Source organism: Pongo abelii, chromosome 15 (assembly GCF_028885655.2).
Source record: "Pongo abelii isolate AG06213 chromosome 15, NHGRI_mPonAbe1-v2.0_pri, whole genome shotgun sequence".
NCBI classification, from domain to species: domain Eukaryota; kingdom Metazoa; phylum Chordata; class Mammalia; order Primates; family Hominidae; genus Pongo; species Pongo abelii.
The window spans coordinates 22540596-22562926 of NC_072000.2; the positions used below are offsets into that span (position 1 = coordinate 22540596).

The window sequence follows — 22331 nt, forward strand, 5'->3', positions numbered from 1 at the left end:
TAGGGCTGTTTGTTTTTTGTGTGTTGTATTATTTAAGTTCTATTTACATTTGGGATATTAGACCTTTGTCAGATGCATAGTTTGCAAATATTTTCTCCCATTCAGTAAGTTGTCTGTTTCCCTTCTTGATAGTTTCTTTTTCTGTACAGAGGCACTTTCGTTTACCTAGGTCCCACTTGTCAATTTTTGATTTTGTTGCAATTTCTTTGGGGGACTTAGCTAATTTTTTTCCCAAGGCCAATGTCAAGAAAAGTAACTCCTAGATTTTGGTCTAGGATTTTCATAGTTTGTGGTCTTATATTTAAATCTTCAATCTATCCTGTTAATTTTCTTATATGCTGAAAAGCAAGGGTCTGGCTTCATCTTCCTGCACTTTGCACCTCAAGGAATTAGAAAACAAAGGACAAACCAACTCCAGAGCTAGCAGAAGAAAAGAAATAACAAAAATTAGAGAACAACTGAATGAAATTGAGGTGCAAAAATCTATACAAAAGGTCAATGAAACCAAGAGTTAGTCCTTTGAAAAAATAAGATTGTTAGACTGCTAGTTAGATTAAAAAATAATAATAAAAAAGAAGATCCAAATGAGTACAGTCAAAGAGGACAATAATGACATTAAAACTGATCCCACAGAAATACAAAAGATCCTCAGAGAATACTATGAACAACTCTATGCACACAAATTAGAAAATCTGGAAGAAACTGATAAATTCCTGGAACAACACAATCTCCTAAAATTGAATTAGAAAGAGATTGTAATCCTTAATAAGTCAATATCAAGCTCTGAAATTGAATCAGTAATTAAATAAGAAAACTCTACTAACCAAAAAAAGCCCAGGACCAGAGGGATTCACAGTTGAATTGTACCAGACATGTAAAGAAGAAATGGTACCAATCCTACTGAAACTATTCCCAAAAAACTCGAAAAGGAAGGGCTCCTCCCTAACTCATTCTATGAAGCTAGCATCAGCCTAATACCAAAATCTGGCAGAGGCAAAACAAAGAAAGAAAACATCAGGCCAATATCCTGATGAACATAGATGCAAAAATCCTCAACACAATACTAGCAAACCAAATTCAGCGGCACATCAATAAGTTAATTCACCACGATCAAGTAGGCTTTTTTCCTGGAAACAAAGAGAGACTTGAAAATGCAAAAGGGAATACAAAAAGCTATTGCTTTTCTTAAAATAATGCTACCAATTCCAGCTGTCAACTGGACATTTAAAATGATTTGCCAAGACTATACATTTTGCTATGAAAGAGAACATCAGAAAAAGGGGATGTTACAGCCAGATTATACTAAGAGAAAGCCTGGAGCTCTATGTCCTTGAAACATGCCTGCTAAACCCTAGCACCACTCAAATCTTTCTGTAACTCACACAGTAATCTTGGGCAGTTTCCTGCACTTCAGGATATTCAAAATATTATCTTTGGGATATCATACTGCTCTTCAGGGTATTCATCGTATGCAAAAAACTCTGAAAATGTTGAGTAGACTGAAGCTAAAGGGAAGAACATGATGTTCCAGGTATGCCATTCTCACCCTCACCCATACTATTTAGAAATCTCCCAAATGGCAGCCTAGTCCCTAGTCTGTGAGGAGTCCTTCTGTAGCAATATATACATATACACATACATACATATGGCTTCTTAAATATAAAGTCATTAACTTCCAACACAAAAATAAAAATTCATCTTTTGTCCCTAAATCAAGAAAGCTCTTACATGACCAGGGTTATTGCAATTTTCCAGTATATCCTAGTATTAGATGGAGTTTCAGACATTTTATTCAAAGGTATATTTTTCAGCTAAGTAATCATAAAAGCCTCTCTGTGGCAATTCATTAGGAGATAAAGTGACAAAATATAAAAAACATTGTAAAAGTTTGTCATTATCTCATTATATAGTAAATAGAATAAAGACATTTTCATAGCCATAAAATATTGCAAGGATCCTATGTCATAGATCGATAATCTTAAATATAAATGCTTAAGTTAACCTTTTTAGGGATCTTCCAGCTCTGAAGCTCCTATACAGGTATCATAGAAATTAAATAATCTGGCCAGGTGTCATGGCTCATGCCTGTAATCCCAGCAGTTTGAGAGGCTGAGGCAGGCAGATCACCTGAGGTCAGGAGTTCAAGACCAGCCTGGCCAACATGGAAAAACCCCGTCTTTACTAAAAATACAAAAATTAGCCAGGCATGGTGGCCAGCACCTGCAATCCCAGCTACTTGGGAGGCTGAGGCAAGAGGATCACTTGAACCTGGGAGGCGGAGGTTTCAGTGAGCCAAGATCATGCCACTTCACTCCAGCCTGGGAGACAAGAGTGAGACTCTGTCTCAAAAAAAAAAAAGAAGAAAGAAAGTAAGAAAGAAGAAAGAAAGAAAGAGAGAAAGAGAGAGAAAGAGAAAAATAAAGAAGAAAGAGAGAAAGGAGAAAGATAGAAAGAAAGAAGAGAGAGAGAGAGAAAGAAGCAATCTGTATAATTGAGATAAATACTCTAAGAAAGAGAGAGAGAAAGAAAGTAAGAGAGAGAAAGAAAAAGATAAAAAGAAAGAAGAAAGAAAGAGAGAGAGAAAGAAAGAAGCAATCTGTATAATTGAGATAAATTATACAGAAATTTCCTAAGAAAGAAAGAGAGAAAGAGAAAAAGAAATTAGATAGGAAGAAAGAGAGAGAGAAAGAAAGAAAGAAAGAAAGAAAGAAAGAAAGAAAGAAAGAAGGAAAGAAAGAAAGAACGAAGCAATCTGTATAATTGGCATAAATACTCTTTCTGGGGAGAAATAAAATATTAACTTAATTATATAATTACTAGCTTTCTTTTTTTTTTTTTTGAGACCGAGTTTTGCTCTTGTTGCCCAGGCTGGAGTGCAGTGGTGTGATCTCAGCTCGCTGCAACCTTTGCCTCCTGGGTTCAAGTGATTCTCCTGCCTCAGCCTTCCTGAGTAGCTGGGATTACAGACATGCACCACCACGCCCGGCTAATTTTGTATTTTCAGTAGAGATGGGGTTTCTCCATGTTGGTCAAGCTGGTCTCAAACTCCTGACTTCAGATGATCTGCCCACCCTGGCCTCCCAAAGTGCTGGGATTATAAATAGCTTTCTTGATTGACTGCATTTTTTCTAAGTGGTCATGGGTAAGTCACTTAACTCTGAGTTCATTCTCAAAAATGAAGTTAGGTAAATTTATTCCTCAAAGCATGTTTGAGACTCAGAGGTAATAACTGTGAGTATCTCAAAAATGAGTGCTTTCAACCACAGTTCATTTCTTCCTCCGTTCCTTTAGAGGTTAAAACTCTTAAACATTATGGTCAGCTGAAGAGCCAGCTTATCTATTCACCCCCACTGTAACTCCACTCAAAGAAAAACTCAGTGTGAAACTGGGTACCTCTTCTTGGGAAGCCTCTACAACAGAATACTAACAGCTTCCATCACCCCGGCACTCCTGGACTTCCTTTCTCTCACACATAAACTTTGTTAAGAGCATATGTTCGTTAGAGTGATGCCTGACTACATTTCTAAAACTTGGGACACTGTGGAACACAGTTCTGAGGTAAATACTACTACATAGGTAGTTGTTACTGTTCTAAGGCTTTGTTATAACAGAACAAAGAAATTCACACTACTTCAGAAGAGGATCTGATGAGACATCAGAAGGAACTTCCTAACACTAGGAATCATTAAATGCTGGAGGAACGGAACACAAAGAGATATATCTTCTTTCATTTGAATAGATTAAAAAGTGGAAAAAATTGAATAAATTAAGAGTACTTAGAGGCATAAAGATAGAAAAGTTGATCTTTCAATTAATTCTTGTTATCATTTGTGGCCAGTAAATTCTACTGAGTTCTTGAGTTCTCTTGATTATGGTCAAAAGGCATAGGTGGCTTTCTAGAGTGCCACCTATGCTTTTAAATTGTAATCAAGAGTGATCCATTATAATCTTTACGCTATCTTCTCTTTTATACCAAAGACATCAAAATGGTTTTTACACATGTACAAGATGAGTTGAGAGTCTTGCAAGAAAGAGTATGTTTTTCAAATCACCTCTTCTGCTCATTCTTTAACAAGGCAATGGAATGCCACATGGTTTTATTGTCAGCTTCTTCATAGCTGTCTTCATATCAGTATTTCTGAGTGTGTAGATGAGGGGGTTCAACATAGGCGTAATCACCGTGTAAAACAAGGAGAATATCTTATCCACAGAGAAGCTGCAGAAAGGCCTCAGATAGATGAATACGCATGGCACGAAGATAAGGCTGACCACTGTCAGATGAAAAGCACAGGTAGAGAGGGCCTTGTTCTGGCCCTGGAAGAAGTGTGTTCTCAGGGTGATCAGGATGATAGCATAAGAGAATAGTAAGACCAAGAAGCAGACAAGAGACAGCAGACTACTGTTGGCTATCATCAGCACCTCTACCACATAGGTGTCCATGCAGGCCAGCTTGATGACCTGTGGGACATCACAGTAGAATTTGTCCACTTCGTTGGGGCCACAGAAAGGCAGCTGGATGACTCGTATGACCTGCATGATAGAGTGGATAAAACCCCCACACCAGCAGGCAAGAACCAACCAAAGGCATAGCTGGGGGTTCATGACTGTAAGGTAACGCAAAGGGTTACAGATGGCAACTTACCTGTCATAGGCCATGACTGTCAGCAGAAACATCTCACTGGCTCCTAGAAAGTGGAGGAAGTAGATCTGGGCCAGGCATCCTGAAAAAGAGATGCTCTTGCCCTGCTGTAGGAAATCCCCTAACATCTTTGGCACAGTAACACAGCTCAGGCTTAGGTCAATGAAAGAGAGATGACCTAAAAAATAATACATAGGAAGTTGGAGCAGGTGAGCATGGGCTTGCACTGTTACCACTATCAAGAGGTTTCCCAGGATGATAGCAATGTAAAAAAACAAAAATAGTAAGAAGAGAAATAGCTGCAGCTCCCAAGAAGATGATAGGCCCAGAAGAACAAATTCTGTCACGTTAGAATCTTGTTCTTTTTTCATCAAGCCAAGAATATCAAGTGACCTAGAGAAAGAAGAATTAAATCAGAACAAGGGAGATTTAAGGTAGATATATATATTTATAAATTACATAAAAATTATTTTAGCAAGTTCTATGAGGTAGTATAGGCAGTACACTCATATTGATAGAACGAGGAATTTTGTTCATTTCTTCCAACTCTTTATTCCTGTAGTACTTTTAAATTGCATTCACAATAAACTAGAAAGAAACACAATGACTTGGACATGAGGTGATAAGTTCTAATCTTTCCATTTCTTTTAATAGACAGAATAATGTCCTCTAAGGACAAAAGTTCTGGAATGGAGTATCTAGATCGAATGCCTAGCTCCACCATTATCAATGGAGTACTATCAGGCAAGGAAATAAACCTCTCTGAATTTTATTCTTTGGTTATTCAATTTAATGCAGAGTTAATGATATCTCCCAAGATTGTTTTGAGAATCAAATGTAATGCCTATGTGCACCATTAAAAAAAAACTAGGTCTCTCAAGATGAGGAAATATCTTACTCATCTTATCCACAACACAATACTTACTGCATAGCAGAAGCTCAATAATTTATCAAATCAAAGGAAGAGTGTTTTGTAAACAACAAATTGCTATGTTGTACAAAGGTTAGTAGTTACTATGAATAAATACATTAGGAAATAAATCATTTAGGAAGGATTGAAAAAGAGCTCATATTTTTTGTCTTTACTATCCCAGGTCACAGAAATTGGGAAGTTTGTAAAAATGAGGTGAGAAGAAATAGTCTCAATCTTTAAGATTTAGGGAAGCATCAGACTCGGGATGAGTAGGTCAATGATTAAAAGACACTAATCCCCAAGAGAAGACACCAAGAGCCATGACCCATATCATGGAGGCATGCACAAAAGCCCACCATCACCCTTTTACAGGACAGAGTAATAAGAGAAACCAGAGTTGTGTTGCTTCTGGACTTTTCAACAACCATAGATACTTAAGAAAATAAAAGATTTGCTAAGATATTGTTAGATCTATTTTCCCCTGCTCTACACTCATATTCATCCCCAACGTTTGGTGACAGTACCTTGGATTACAAACAGAAAATCAGAGAACATTGATACATTTCTTCCATTGAAGTAGTTAAAAATTAGTAGATGCCTCTCTGTCTAGAATTTTTTTTATCTAGAACCAGCTATAGGCAAAATATGAAATAAGACAAGATTTTATTTTGTGTCCCAAGCTTTGTAATCCATGTTGCACTTGGTTCTATCAAGTCATTCAGAGAATGTTATCCAATAAAATCCTTCATACTAGATATCAGGTATTTACACAGACGATGCAGGAAAGTACTTAAATTCTAAAAATGAAAACCTCTAATGACAAGAAAACTTTCTCTAGGATGTTATTCCAAAATAAGCCAGTGAGAGAGCGATTTGGGGCTCAAGCCACCTTTGGATGCTTCTGTCATACCATGTTTGTGACCATCCTCTTCATCTGCCTATATATTCAAGTGCACAGCTGCATCTAAATCTATAATCTCATAACTGATAGAAGGAATCACCTCACTTTCTAGAATCAATTGGAAAATAAAACAAAGCAAGAAATACAAGTTAGGGAACGATTTGCTGCTATATGTACAGCCTTACTTCAGCTCTGCTAAATTGAAAATTCTCTAATCTTTTTTGGATGCACCAAAGATTGTAAATTTCCATAAGAAAACATCATTTTGATGTTCTTTCCAGATATCTAAAATGTATAATTAACAGGGGTCAAGTCTCATTAAAATTATGGATCTAATTTTTAAAATAATCTTGGGGAAACTGGAAAAATCTGAGAAAGAGAAACCAAAGTTTTTTTTTAATTAAAAAAGGTTTCTAGAAACCAGAAAACAATGAGAACACATAACCCTACACACTGTTATAATTTAGTCTCAGAATATGGCTGAGAAACAATGTGATTATTTCCTGATGTGAAGGCATAGTATACCAAGGGTGTATGGTACACTTGTTTTTTCCACCCAACATATGCTGAGAAAGAAAAGATTATATTAAAACAGACAATATTAAAATTAAATAAATCAGAAGGATAGATTAAATAAGAGAAGAATATGTCAAATATGTTATAACCCAAATTACTACAATTTATAAGCCTGAGTTTATGGCCTACTTGCTTAAAGTAAGATTTAATATTAGGAAATTTCAGTACTATAAATATTCTGGACAGTTCCTAGGTGATTACTCTGATAAGATTTTGATTAATAATGATATAAAAATCTTCACAATTACATAAGATAAAAATAGGCAGCCCTGTATGTTAGTTATTTGAGTTTTAATCAAGGTAAGGGCTGGATTCTGGTTATTCTTGGATTTTTTTTAATGACAATAAATTTGCAATCTTCAGACAATATGAAACATAATACTAAACAATATAGAAAGCTCCCTTTTAGGTTTAATAACATTTCCACATTTGGCAGAGTCATCTCCCAGCTTCTGTGTTTCTGAAGTCTGATCACAGTAAGAAATTAAGCCTGTGACTGTTCTGTGAACAATGAAAAGAACAATACACTCATCAACATGAAGGAATGTCTACATCCCAAAACTAACCCCAGTCACAACATAATTTCCCTTGCCAAAGCCCTGCAGAGCTTGGAAAGCCACATTCAAAAATATCAGCTCCATTATCCCATTAGCAGTAAGATCAGACCCTATCAAGCATTTCATGTTTCATATCCTAAAAATAACCTAAGAATTTGAAAAAGTCAATAAAAATATTTTAAGTACACAAAATGAGCCAAAAAATTTGAGAATGCTTAATGCAAAATGAAAGTCTTTATGGAAGGGTCCTGCTTGGAGAGAAGAGGACAAACTAAAGCACCTTAAATAATCAAAGGCTACTTGTGTACAGCTGAGCAGCTGGTCTCTCTTCTTTCTAAACAGGGAACCAGAGATGTTTATGAGGAAAATATGAAGAAAAGGAGTAAAATTTTTCTCCTGGTACTTGTGCATGTGTGTGTTTTAAGCATAACAGTATACCATATTTTGCTATTATGTTTGTCTTGTATTTATTTTGGTCTGTGTGGAGCTAAATGCATTATTAGAGGAGGAAATTTGACTATCTCAACAATAGAAAATGATTGGCTAGCTGGAGTTTCAATGGCATATGAATTCCTTTTAAACACATTTGATGCATTTTAAAATTTCTCCTGAAAACCAGGAAGTGGACACACCATTAGTTGAAGATGGTACCTAGAGTGGTATTCTCTATTGAGAAAGAAACAATCTTTCTGCTCTAAACTTCTTTGGCCTTGTTTGGAACATTGCATTCTATATGGTACCTGTGGAACATAAAGAGGATTTTAGTAAAAAGAAACTTTAATAATTAAAGAAATGGAAAACAGAATCTAGAAGGGACTATAGCAGAATTAGGTAGTCTTAAGACAACATTGCCATGAAACCCGTGCCTTCAGTTATGTGAATTTAGTCCTATCTTATCCAAATACTGCAACTATCTTCTAAGATGCCACTAGCCCTAGAATTCCTTGATGCTATAGGAATTTCACTGTTCTGTGAATGTTTCTAAGAGTAAATTTAAAACAACAAAACTCAAATGATCTCAAATTTAAAAATGATCAATGCCAGAGTATATAGAGAAAAAGAGTGAGGACAACAGTAAACATAAAAATAGCATCAGAGTCAAACAGAGGAGCAGGAAGGGGAGGGGAGATTTGAATAAACATATCTGAGAAACCTACGTCTTTGCTTGTCAGAAGCTATGTGGTTTCAAGGAAGGAAGATTTTATCCTGCCATTCATCCTACCAACCCTCTCTTCAGCCTCAGGCCAGCAAAATGGGCAATCCTCAGATGACCATCGCAGCTGCCCAGCACATGTCTTAACTGCTTCCTTATAAGCCAAGCCCTAGTTGAGGGCTGGCTGTATGAACTGGAAATATCTGCTATCCCTAGGACTCTAGCTGTATCTGAGGTTTTTATGGTTCTTACAACACTGCTTAGCTTAATGAGCCCTGGGATTCCCTAGGCTGCTGCTGTTTGAGTTGTATTAAATTTAGTTCTTGCTAGGAAGTTGACCTTGGGACCTGCAGGCTCTGAAGCAATTAGACCTGTTGCATAACAGAACCCACTTATTTTACTTACTTTGGATTGATTGATTTGTAATTTGTCATTGATTTGTTTGTATATGCCATCCATTTTCCATGCCTCAGTCTGTATCTGAAGAAGATTCTCACTGGTTTTTATCTCAACCATGCTCCTTGAAGTAGCAGAAGCTGAAGGATAAATACCAACCTAAGGTATTTATCTCTGGGATAATTCCAGGGATAGCTTGGTATTTATCCTTTAAAATAATATAGAGTCTTGACACAACACCTGATCTCTTAAAACCTCAAGCAGCTTACCTACTGGCATTTATTCATGGATCGTATCCAGAAAACACAGCTGTTGTCATTAGTAATTTAATTTTTTATAGACTGACTGTCAAAGTCTAATTTTTAAATATCATGAAACATAATTCTCAAATACATATTGAACACATCAAAAACTGTATTTAACTAATTAATGAGGGATAGCAGGATAACAAAGCCCATATTCAAAACCCGTATTCAAAAAAGCCCATATTCAAAAAAGAATACGAAAAGTGTAATTTTACATAATTAGAGCAAAAAATGAACACTAAAATAAAATTGTTAAATTAGACGTAATCCAGTTAATGTCTCATGACACAGATTTACCCATGTAACAAACCTTCACGTGTACCTCTGAACTTAAAAGTTAAAAAATATCAACATGACAAAAATATTAATATTCTTTCATACAGCTCTAAAAAGGAGCAATATGACCTTAATCTTTGGGGTTATCTTTTCTACCACACTAAAAAGATACAATTTAGCAGTTTTCTATAACATCTAGCTATATGTAATTATACAATGTCTGAGATTCCATAATTCGTATATAGTAAGTTAAATAAAATCACATTTGCTAGAGTCAGATGACCCTTAGCTGGGCTTGCTAAACAGTGTTTTTGTTTTGTTCTGTTATTTTTTATTTCTTTGGGTACATAGTATGTGTATATATTTATAGAGTATGAGATATTTGGGTACAGGCATATAATACATAATAATCACATCGTGGTAAATGGGGTATTCATCCCCTCAAGCATTTATCCTGTGTTACAAACAATCCAATTATATTCTTTTGGTTATTTTTAAATGACAATTAAATCATTATTGACTATAATCACCCTTTTGTGCTATCAAATACTAGATATTATTTATTCTTTATATTTTTTGTACCCATAACTATCCCCATTTTTCCCCGTCCCACACCTTCACCATCCTTCTCAGTTTTTGGTAACCATCATTGTACTTTTTATCTGCATGATTCAATTGTTTTAATTTTTAGTTCTGACAAATAAGTGAGAATATGGGAAGTTTGTCTATCTGTGCCTGGCTTATTTCACCTAACACAATAATCCCCATTTCCATCCATGTTGTTGCAAATGATCTCATTCTTTTTATGGCTGAATAGTACTCTATTGTATATGTATGTACCACATTTTCTTTATTCATTCATCTATTGATGGAAACTTAGGTTGTTTCCAGATCTTGGCTATTGTGAACAAAGCTAAAACAAACATGAGAATGCAGATAACTCTTTGATATACTGTTATTTTTTCTTTTGGGTCTACATCTAGCAATGAGGTTGCAAGATCATAAAGTAGCTCTATATTTAATTTTTGGGGGAATTTCCAAACTGTTTTCCATAGTGGTTGTACTAATTCACATTCCCACTGACAGAGTATGAGAGTTCCCTTTTCTCCTCTTCCTCACCAGCATTTATTTTTGCCTGTCTTTGGATAAAAGCCATTTTAAATGGGGTGAGATGATATCTCATTGTAGCTTTGAGGTACATTTCTCTGATGATCAGTGGTGTTGAGCACCTTTTTATATATCTGTTTGCTATTTGTATTGTCTTTTGAGAAATCTCTATACAGATCCTTTGCCCATTTTTAAATTAAATTATTAGGTTTCTTTCCTATAGAGTTGTTTCCTGGTTATTAATCCCTTGTCAGATGGGTAGTTTGCAAATATTTTCTCCCATTCTGTGGATTGAATATTCACATTGTTGATTGTTTTTCCTTGGATGTGCAGAAGCTTTTTAACTGGATGTGGTCCCACTTTTCCGTTTTTGCTTTGGTGGCCTGTGTTCATGTAGTATTGCTCAATAAATCTTTACCCAGACCAATATCTAAGAGAGTTTCCCCCAATGTTTTCTTTTAGTAGTTTAATTTTTTGAGGTCTTAGATTTAAGCCTTTAATCCATTTTAATTTGATTTTTGTATATGCCAAGAGATAGGGGTCTTGTTTCATTCTTCTGCATATGGATATCCAGTTTTCCCAGCACCATTTATTGAAGAGACTGTTCTTTCCTCAATGTATGTTCTTGGCACTTTTGTAGAAAATGAGTTCACTGTTGATGTACAGATTTGCTTCTTGGTTCTCTATTCTGTTCCATTGACATGTGGGTGTTTTTTATGCCAGTATCATGCTGTTTTAGTTACCATAGCTCTATAGTGTAGTTTAAAGTCAGGTAACGTGATTCATCCAGTTTTGGTTTATTTGTTCAGGATAGCTCTGGGTATTCTAGGTCATTTGGGCTTCCATATCAATTTTAGGATTGTTTTTTTCTATTTCTGTGAAGAATGGCATTGGTATTTTGATAGAGGTTGAATCTGTAGATTGCTTTTGGTAGTATAACATTTTAACAATGACTGTTTTGGAATATCTTTCCATTTCTATGTGTCTTCTTTAGATTCTTTCATCAATGTTTTACAATGTTTTATAGTTTTCATTGTAGAAATTTTCACTTTTTTGGTTAATACCTAGGTATTTAATTTTATTTGTAGCTATTGTAAATGGGATTACTCTCTTGACTTGTTTTTCAGACAGTTCACTGTTGACATATGGAAATGCTACTGACATTTATGTTGATTTTGTATCCTGCAACTTTACTAAATTTGTTTATCAGTTCTAATAGTGTTTTTGTGGAGTTTTTAGGTCTTTCCAAATATAAGATCACATCGTCTGCAAACAAGGATAATTTGACTTCTTCCTTTCTAATTTGGATGCCTTTCATTTCTTTCTCTTGTCTGACTGCTTTAGCTAGGACTTCTAGTACTATAGTAAATAAAGCGGTAAAAGTTGGCATTCTTCTTGTGCTCCAGATATTAAAGGTTTTCAGTTTCTCTCCATTCAGCAAAATTCTATCTGTGGGTCTGTCATATATGGCTTTTATTATGTTGCAGTTTGTTCCTTCTATACCGAGTTTTTTAGAATTGTTATGATGAATGAATGTTGAACTTTATCAAGTTTTTCAGCATCAGTTGAAATGATCATATGTTATTCTCCTTCATACTGTTGATTGTTTATCATATTGATTGATGTGCACATATTGAACCATTCTTGCATCCCTGTGATAAATCCTACTTTGTTTGTTGTCATTTATTTATGGGAGCTAAAAATTAAAACAATTGAACTCATGGAGATATAGAGTAGAAGGAAAGTTACCAGAAAGTGAGAAAGATACTGGTTGGGGGGATGGGAGGACAGGTAAGGATGGTTAATGGGCACAAAAAGTAGTTAGAAAGAATGAATAAAATCTAGTATTTAATAGCACAAGAGGGTGACTATTGTCAATCACAATTTAATTGTACATTTTAAAGTAACTAAAAGAATATAACTGAATTGTTTGTAACACAAAGGATAAAAACGCTTGAGGGGAATGGATACCCCATTTACCATTATGTGATTATTATGCACTGCATGCCTGTATCTAAGTATCTCATGTACTCAATAAATATATACACCTACCACGTACATACCAAAGTTTAAAATAAATAAAAAAAAAAAAGAAAAGGCCAGGCATGGTGGCTCACACCTGTAATCCCAGCACTTTGGGAGGCCGAGCCAGGTGGATCAACTGAAGTCAGGAATTCAAGACCAGCCTAGCCAAGATGATGAAACCCCATCTCTACTAAAAATACAAAAAAAAAAAAATAGCTGGGCATGGTGGTGGGCATCTGTAATCCCAGCTACTCAGGAGGCTGAGGCAGAAGAATCACTTGGACCAAGGAGGCGGAGGTTGCAATGAGCCGAGATGGCACCATTGCACTCCAGCCTGAGCAACAAGAGCGAAACTCAAAAGAAAGAAAGAAAAGGAAGGAAGGAAGGAAGGAAGGGGAAGGGAAAGAGAGAGAGAGAAAAAGGAAGAAAGGAGGAAAGAAAGAATGAAAGAGAGAAACTACAAGGCAATAACTTGACCATAGATGCAAAAATTCTCAACAAAATACTAGCAAACTGAATCCAACAACACATTAAAAAAACAGTTCACCACAACCAAGTGGGTTTTATTCCAGGAATGCAAGGGTGATTCAGTATAAATGATCAAAAACTTTGATACATTACACCAATAGAATAAAAGACAAAAACTGTAGGATCATTTCAATAGATGCAAATAAAAGCATCTGATAAAATTTATCATTGCTTCATGATAAAAATTAAACCACTTTAGGCATAGAAGGAGCATACCTCAACATAATAAAGGCCACATATCAGAAACTCACAGTGGAAATCATACTGACGTAGGAAAAACAAAGTCCTTCTTCTAAGAACTGAAAAAAGACAAGGATGCTCACTTTCACAACACCTATTTAATATAGTACTGGAAGTTTTGGCCAGAGAATCAGCAAGAGAAAGAAATAAAAGGCATTCGAATTGGAAAAGAAGTAGTCAAATTGTTTCTCATTGCAGATGACATGACCTTATATAGAGACAAACATAAAAACATTATCAAGACAACTCTTAGAAGTGATAAATGAATACAGTAAGGTTGCAGAATACAAAATCAACATACAAAAATCAGTAGCACTTTTATGTGGTAATAATCAACTGTCTGAAAAGAATTCAAGACAACAATCTTATTTACAATAGCTCCAAAATAAAAAAATATAATTCTTAGGAATCAATTTAACCAAGGATGTGAAAGATATCTACAATAAAGCCATAAAACATTTATGAAAAATTTTGAAGACAGAAATAAATGGAAAGATAATCCTGCATTCATGGATTCAAATAATTAATACTGTTAAAATGTTCACACTACCCAAAACAATCTATGGATTTATCAAAATACCAATGACATCCTTCACAGAAATAGAAACAACAATCCTAAAATTTGTATGGAACCTAAAAAAGACCTTGAATAGCCAAAGCAGTCTTGACCCAAAAGAACAAAGTTGGAGGCATCCTACTACCTGACCTCAAAGTATATGTAAAGCTATAGTAACCAAAACAGCATGATACTGGCATAAAAACAGATGCATAAACCAATGGAATAGAATACAGAGCCCAGAAATTAATCCACAGGTGATACACAGTCACCTAATATTTTGACAAAGCTGCCAAGAACACACAATGGGGAAAGAAGAGTCTTTTCAATAAATGGTATTGAGAAAACTGGGTATCTATATGGAGAAGAATGAACTTATACCCTTATTTCATACCATATACAAAAAATCAACTAAAAATAGTTTAAACACTGAAACATAAGACCCAAAGCTGCAAAACTACTAGAACGGAAAACATAAGAGAAATACTACACAACAGTGATGTAGGCAAAAGCTAAGGCAAGAAAAGCAGAAATATACAAATGAGGGTACATCAAAATAAAAAGCTTCTGCTCAAAAGAAACAACAGAACCAAAAAATGACCTACAGAATGGGAGAAAATTTTTGCAAACTATACATATGATAAGGGGTAAATATTCAAAATATATGAGGAACTCAAGCAACTCAATAGCAAAAAACACCACCACCACCAATAATTCAATTTAAAAGTCAGGCAAAAAAAACCTGACTAGACATTTTTTAAAATATGACATGCAAATGACCAAAAAGCCTATGAAAAAGTCTTCAGCATCACTGATCATCAGGTAAATGTAAATCAAAACCACAGTGAGATAGCACCTCAGCCCAATCAGAATGTTCATGGTCAAACAGACAAAAGATGGCAATAATTGGTGAGAATGCAGAGAAAAGGGAACGTTTATACACTGTTGGTGGTAACGTAAATTAGTACAGTCATTATGAAAAACCATATGGAGGTTCCTCAAAAAATTAAAAATATATATAGTGTATGTTTAAGTATACAGTAGGCATTCAGTAAATATTTGTGGAATAACTAAATGCCAATTAAATTTCTTGTGCTCTACATAAAATTCAACTCAAATATCTCTAATAACTCTGCAGGTACAAATATTTGATGACCAGAGAATGATTTCTTTTTCTTCAAAATAGATATAGGGAGTATTATGGTAAAGCTTACCACTGTAGCTATAATGACAATCCCTTTTACTACTTAATTATTCCTCAGGAAGCTTTGACAATACATGGACATGAAAGAAAAAAGAAAAGATCTGCTTCTACATTTTCACTATTCTTTAGGGCATAGTAAGAACTGGCTTTTGATTGTGAAAATTCAAAATGATATCCTCTTTTAAACAAACACTATCAAAATATCACAAGAGAGACAGAGCGCCAAGTCCCAAAAGGCTATGATGCAAGTAAATAGATATATAACACACTCACTTGAGCTAGCATTTCGACCATTAATATATCCTTTGAAGGTGGGGAAAATCTTTTAGGGTTTACTTTTTGCAACCCATGAGAGATTACAAACAGGATCATGCAATTTCTTGGAAGTTCTTCACATGTCTTTGGCTCTGTGGAATAATATTTTGTCTCCTGTACCTGACCTTCTCAGCATTCACTCAAAGAGCGACTGGGAAGTATATAACATGTGAGTCACCCAGTTTTTTTGCAAAAATCATAGAAAATGTTTTCTTCTTGTCTTTGAGAAAACTAAGAATATATCTCAGAATGAAATGCTGGCAAAGAATGAAGCAAAACTTGTGTATCATCAGCAACACAATATTTTAAATGTTGATTTGGGAATGTTAGTATAGGTGGGGGGATATTTTAATAAATACTTGAATTAAAAAAAAGAATGAAGCTGAAAAATATAAGTTTTTCTTCTTGTTTCCCTGAATTCTGGAAGATATTTTTCAATTATGGTTCTTATCCCTTTAAAATAGGAATAGCCATATATACAAAAAGAATAGTATTTCAAGTGAAGATGTATATTAACTGATGAATTGCTGGAGAAGGGTATATTTTGGTAATATTTGTTACTTGATGAGCAGAAGAAATATGGCATATTTCTCTTTCCAGCAATATTTTCTTTCTCAAGCCCAAATACTGATTTTCAGTTCCATTACATTAATAAGACTTGGTATTACACAAATTAGTTATTATTTAAGAAATAAAAATCTTCAGCTCATATGACTTTTTCTTGTTTTTGTTGTTATTTGGGCTAGAGGTTAACCAGAGAGTAATCAGGGGAAAAGTTTCATGTTTCAGATTTGCCTAGATAGGAAAGGCCTCAGAGAACCACCACAGTGAGATGCAAAATAACACCAAAGGTCAAAGGAAGAAAAAGGAACATGTGGAAGAAAGCGGTGAATAAAAAAACACGGAAACTTTCATAATATAAACTTTATCTGCCTTTCTTATTTTCCTGCAGCTGACTTGACCATGGTTAACAAATAACAAGCAAGTTGAACTTGGCCACTGTCATGCAGACCAGCTGTTCTCCCTAAGGTCAATGTCAAAATGGGCATATGAAGTTCATATCTTCACCTGGAAGCGTATAAAAATATTTAGTCAGAGCAATTTAAGGGCCAAAGTATGGCACACTTCCTCACAGCATATAGTGTATCCAGCTGCCTAAAAACAAAAGAATGTATTTTTTATGCTAAACATTGGTACAGATACATGAAACAGCATGAAAGACCATATATCCTCTAATGAAAGAGTTCTTTCTTATTACCACTTTAAAACACTACAAGTAACCTGGAGTAGCTGAAATTGAATGTATTAATTTGTGCTTTGGCATGGCACTATACTGAGAAAGAGTATTTTTAAATATCTTGGTTTTGTATTTTATTTTTATATCACTAATAAATAATAATGAATCAGGTATTCATAGTACTGTTGAAAGAACTTCATACCCAGATAAATATAGTATCAATAATGCAGGTAAACAGAAGAAAGAGTAGACTCATTGTATATAGGTAATTTATTGGAATCACAAACCTTTGCACTCCCAGTTTCAAGTCTAGTGTTCTTAGCAAGAAAAAAAACTCTCCATAATTCGTATTTTCCCTCCTTTCTATTGTTGTGATTTATTAAAATAAATACGTCTAGGAATTGAGTCATGAAAGTCACAGTTTTGTTGTTTAAACAAAAGTCTAATGGTTTACTACTTTATAATATACATGATAAAGAATTTTGGTTGTTTCCAAGAAGAAACAGCATGCTCCATTTCATGTTTCAATTACCTCTGCCATCTCCATGTCTTCCAGACTAATGAATGTGTCCAGCATGGAAACTATCAATTTTGTTAGCTACTTTATCCTCATGGGCTTTCCCTCAAGCCCAGAAATGCAACTCCTCTACTTCGGTCTCTTCTCAGTAACCTGTACTCTCACCCTGATGGGAAATGCAGCCATTGTCTGTGCTGTGTGGTGGGACCAGCACCTTCACACTCCCACGTGCACCCTCTTGGGAAATTTCTCTCTCCTGGAAATATGTTATGTTACTACAACTGTTCCTAAAATGCTGGCCAACTTCCTCTCCACAAGCAAGTCCATCTCATTCATGAGTTGTTTTGCACAGTTCTACTTCGTCTTCTCTTTGGGGTATGATGAGGGCTTCTTCCTTTGCATCATGGCCTTTGACAGGTATCTTGCCATCTGCCACCCTCTACATTATCCATGCATCATGACGAAACAAGTATGCACTGGCCTCATCATCTTTGCATGGTCATGTGGTTTTGTAATCTTCCTAACTTCAGTTATTCTCATTTCACAGCTATCCTACTGTGGCCCAAATATTATCAACCATTTTGTTTGTGATGCTGTCCCATTGATGATGCTGTCCTGTTCTGAAGACATCATCACTCAGCTCGTTTACTCCACATTCAATTATATCTTCATGATTGGCACCTTTCACTTTATCCTTTGTTCCTATGCTCTGGTGATTCTGGCTGTAATATGGATGCCCTCAGAGGCTGGCAAACAAAAGGCTTTCTCCACTTGTGCTTCTCATTTGGCAGTTGTCACCTTGTTGTATGGCTCCATCGTGGTGACGTATGTTAGTCCTGGATCAGGACACCCAGTAAAAATGCAAAAAATCATTACCTTTTTCTATTCTGTGATAACACCTCTCTGCAATCCTCTAATATATAGTCTCAGGAACAAAGAGATGAAAAATTCTCTGAGGAAAATCTTCAGGACTGGAAAAGATGTTAATAAAATATAATAAAATAAAATATAAAAAAGACTTAATTAGACATGAATATTTGTCTACAGATTTATTATTTTATTTAAGAACTGCTATAATAATGAGCCATTAACATCTTAAACACCACTCACCACAATCTGCATTACTGTGGTCTTATTTAAGAATGTTTCAACAGTGAATTAGATTTTGCATTGAAGTGAATAATAAGTGTGTAAAATTCTATGTCTATGCTAATCAGAACCTTTACATGTAATTCCACTTTTTAAAAAGAATAAAGACGTCTGTTTTGTATTACTGAGCTAAAGCAATTGATAACACATGTGACAGATATCGTAGACTGCTCTCACAATTAACACTATAATCCAGTCATTATCCACTAGGAGATACTGGCTGAAAAATAGCCAAGTTTTAAGAAGTCCAGCTTGTCAAAATGTAGCAAGTGGTCTTTACATTATGTAAATAGGCCAATAGCCTTAGTTTGATATTCAGTGTTTTTTCAGAGAGTACACAACCACGAATTAGGAATTTAAAGCAGATTCATTACCTGGAATATAGTGCAGCAAAGACCTAAACAAAAAGGCGAGCATTACTCAGGATATAGCTTGCTTTGTTGTAAACCCAGTTTAAACACAGGATTTGGTATCATAACTAATTTAGTATTAATACTGTGTGACTTATTTGAGTACTGCTGGGCAGTACTAAAATAAAATTCTTAAAATCCATTTTATAAAATATTTGACTAATATCTTGCTTTAATTTTGACTTTTGTTTTGTTCTATGGCCATTTTTTCAAATACAACTCTCAAAAACTTCATGAAAAGGAATCACAATATGAAATGTAATTTACAGAATTTTAATTTGTAAGCCCTCATAGCTATTTGCTCCACAAAATGAGGTGCAACTGCAATTAGTTTTTGTGTCATAAAGAAGCTGAGTTGAGAATATTTTCTGGGTTTGAAAGGCAGGATTTATGTGAGTTCTGGGGAAAAGAGGAGTTGTTTTATTATACTTCACATGTGAAATGTAAATTAAATAGCTAAATACTTGCCTGAAAAACTCTTTTATATAGGAAGAAAATACAATTTAGAACTTCATTCAAACTGGCTTCAACGGTGGGCTCTCTTTAAAGTGCTGATAAATTTAACACTGAGTTTCACCTGTCCATGCCAGTTTTGTTTACCTTTCTTAATTATATGAGAAGAAATCATAGAAATTCTTTTTTTTTTTTTTTACTTCTTTTTTTTTTTTTTTTAATCTTTTTATTATTATTATTATTATTATTATACTTCAGGTTTTATGGTACATGTGCGCAATGTGCAGGTAAGTTACATATGTATACATGTGCCATGCTAGTGCGCTGCACCCACCAACTCGTCATCTAGCATTAGGTATATCTCTCTATGCTATCCCTCCCCCCTCCCCCCACCCCACAACAGTCCCCGAAGTGTGATGTTCCCCTTCCTGTGTCCATGTGTTCTCATTGTTCAATTCCCACCTATGAGTGAGAATATGCGGTGTTTGGTTTTTTGTTCTTGCGATAGTTTACTGAGAATGATGATTTCCAATTTCATCCATGTCCCTACAAAGGACATGAACTCATCCTTTTTTATGGCTGCATAGTATTCCATGGTGTATATGTGCCACATTTTCTTAATCCAGTCTATCATTGTTGGACATTTGGGTTGGTTCCAAGTCTTTGCTATTGTGAATAATGCCGCAATAAACATACGTGTGCATGTGTCTTTATAGCAGCATGATTTATAGTCCTTTGGGTATATACCCAGTAATGGGATGGCTGGGTCAAATGGAATTTCTAGTTCTAGATCCCTGAGGAATCGCCACACTGACTTCCACAAGGGTTGAACTAGTTTACAATCCCACCAACAGTGTAAAAGTGTTCCTATTTCTCCACATCCTCTCCAGCACCTGTTGTTTCCTGACTTTTTAATGATTGCCATTCTAACTGGTGTGAGATGGTATCTCATTGTGGTTTTGATTTGCATTTCTCTGATGGCCAGTGATGGTGAGCATTTTTTCATGTGTTTTTTGGCTGCATAAATGTCTTCTTTTGAGAAGTGTCTGTTCATGTCCTTCGCCCACTTTTTGATGGGGTTGTTTGTTTTTTTCTTGTAAATTTGTTGGAGTTCATTGTAGATTCTGGATATTAGCCCTTTGTCAGATGAGTAGGTTGCGAAAATTTTCTCCCATTTTGTAGGTTGCCTGTTCACTCTGATGGTAGTTTCTTTTGCTGTGCAGAAGCTCTTTAGTTTAATTAGATCCCATTTGTCAATTTTGGCTTTTGTTGCCATTGCTTTTGGTGTTTTAGACATGAAGTCCTTGCCCATGCCTATGTCCTGAATGGTAATGCCTAGGTTTTCTTCTAGGGTTTTTATGGTTTCAGGTCTAACATTTAAGTCTTTAATCCATCTTGAATTGATTTTTGTATAAGGTGTAAGGAAGGGATCCAGTTTCAGCTTTCTACATATGGCTAGCCAGTTTTCCCAGCACCATTTATTAAATAGGGAATCCTTTCCCCATTTCTTGTTTTTGTCAGGTTTGTCAAAGATCAGATACTTGTAGATATGTGGCGTTATTTCTGACGGCTCTGTTCTGTTCCATTGATCTATATCTCTGTTTTGGTACCAGTACCATGCTGTTTTGGTTACTGTAGCCTTGTAGTATAGTTTGAAGTCAGGTAGTGTGATGCCTCCAGCTTTGTTCTTTTGGCTTAGGATTGACTTGGCGATGCGGGCTCTTTTTTGGTTCCATATGAACTTTAAAGTAGTTTTTTCCAATTCTGTGAAGAAAGTCATTGGTAGCTTGATGGGGATGGCATTGAATCTGTAAATTACCTTGGGAAGGATGGCCATTTTCATGATATTGATTCTTCCTACCCATGAGCATGGAATGTTCTTCCATTTGTTTGTATCCTCTTTTATTTCCTTGAGCAGTGGTGTGTAGTTCTCCTTGAAGAGGTCTTTCACATCCCTTGTAAGTTGGATTCCTAGGTATTTTATTCTCTTTGAAGCAATTGTGAATGGGAGTTCACTCATGATTTGGCTCTCTGTCTGTCTGTTATTGATGTATAAGAATGCTTGTGATTTTTGCACATTGATTTTGTATCCTGAGACTTTGCTGAAGTTGCTTATCAGCTTAAGGAGATTTTGGGCTGAGACAATGGGGTTTTCTAGATATACTATCATGTCATCTGCAAACAGGGACAATTTGACTTCCTCTTTTCCTAATTGAATACCCTTGATTTCCTTCTCCTGCCTAATTGCCCTGGCCAGAACTTCCAACACTATGTTGAATAGAAGTGGTGAGAGAGGGCATCCCTGTCTTGTGCCAGTTTTCAAAGGGAATGCTTGCAGTTTTTGCCCATTCAGTATGATATTGGCTGTGGGTTTGTCATAAATAGCTCTTATTATTTTGAGATACATCCCATCAATTCCTAATTTATTGAGAGTTTTTAGCATGAAGGGTTGTTGAATTTTGTCAAAGGCCTTTTCTGCATCTATTGAGATAATCATGTGGTTTTTGTCTTTGGTTCTGTTTATATGCTGGATTACATTTATTGATTTGCGTATATTGAACCAGCCTTGCATCCCAGGGATGAAGCCCACTTGATCATGGTGGATAAGCTTTTTGATGTGCTGCTGGATTCTGTTTGCCAGTATTTTATTGAGGATTTTTGCATCAATGTTCATCAAGGATATTGGTCTAAAATTCTCTTTTTTTGTTGTGTCTCTGCCAGGCTTTGGTATCAGGATGATGCTGGCCTCATAAAATGAGTTAGGGAGGATTCCATCTTTTTCTATTGATTGGAATAGTTTCAGAAGGAATGGTACCAGCTCATCCTTGTACCTCTGGTAGAATTCGGCTGTGAACCCATCTGGTCCTGGACTTT

The 22331-nt window shown here is 35.4% G+C and overlaps 1 protein-coding gene across 13 annotated transcripts in view; it reads right to left on the reverse strand.

The window, feature by feature from the left end:
- Window positions 1-22331, reverse strand: part of LOC134760004 (olfactory receptor 4N4C) — a 222055-nt gene that overhangs the window by 45518 nt on the left and 154206 nt on the right. For 3 of the 13 annotated variants that reach the window (XR_010136913.1, XM_063715369.1, XM_063715370.1), the window contains exon 2: window positions 18322-18416. The exons of 9 other annotated variants lie outside the window; for them this stretch is intronic. The gene's annotated coding sequence lies outside the window, so the exon portion shown is untranslated. Of the gene's footprint in view, window positions 1-18321; window positions 18417-22331 lie in introns of those variants that run through there. One more of the 13 variants, XM_063715368.1, reaches the window with a different exon arrangement.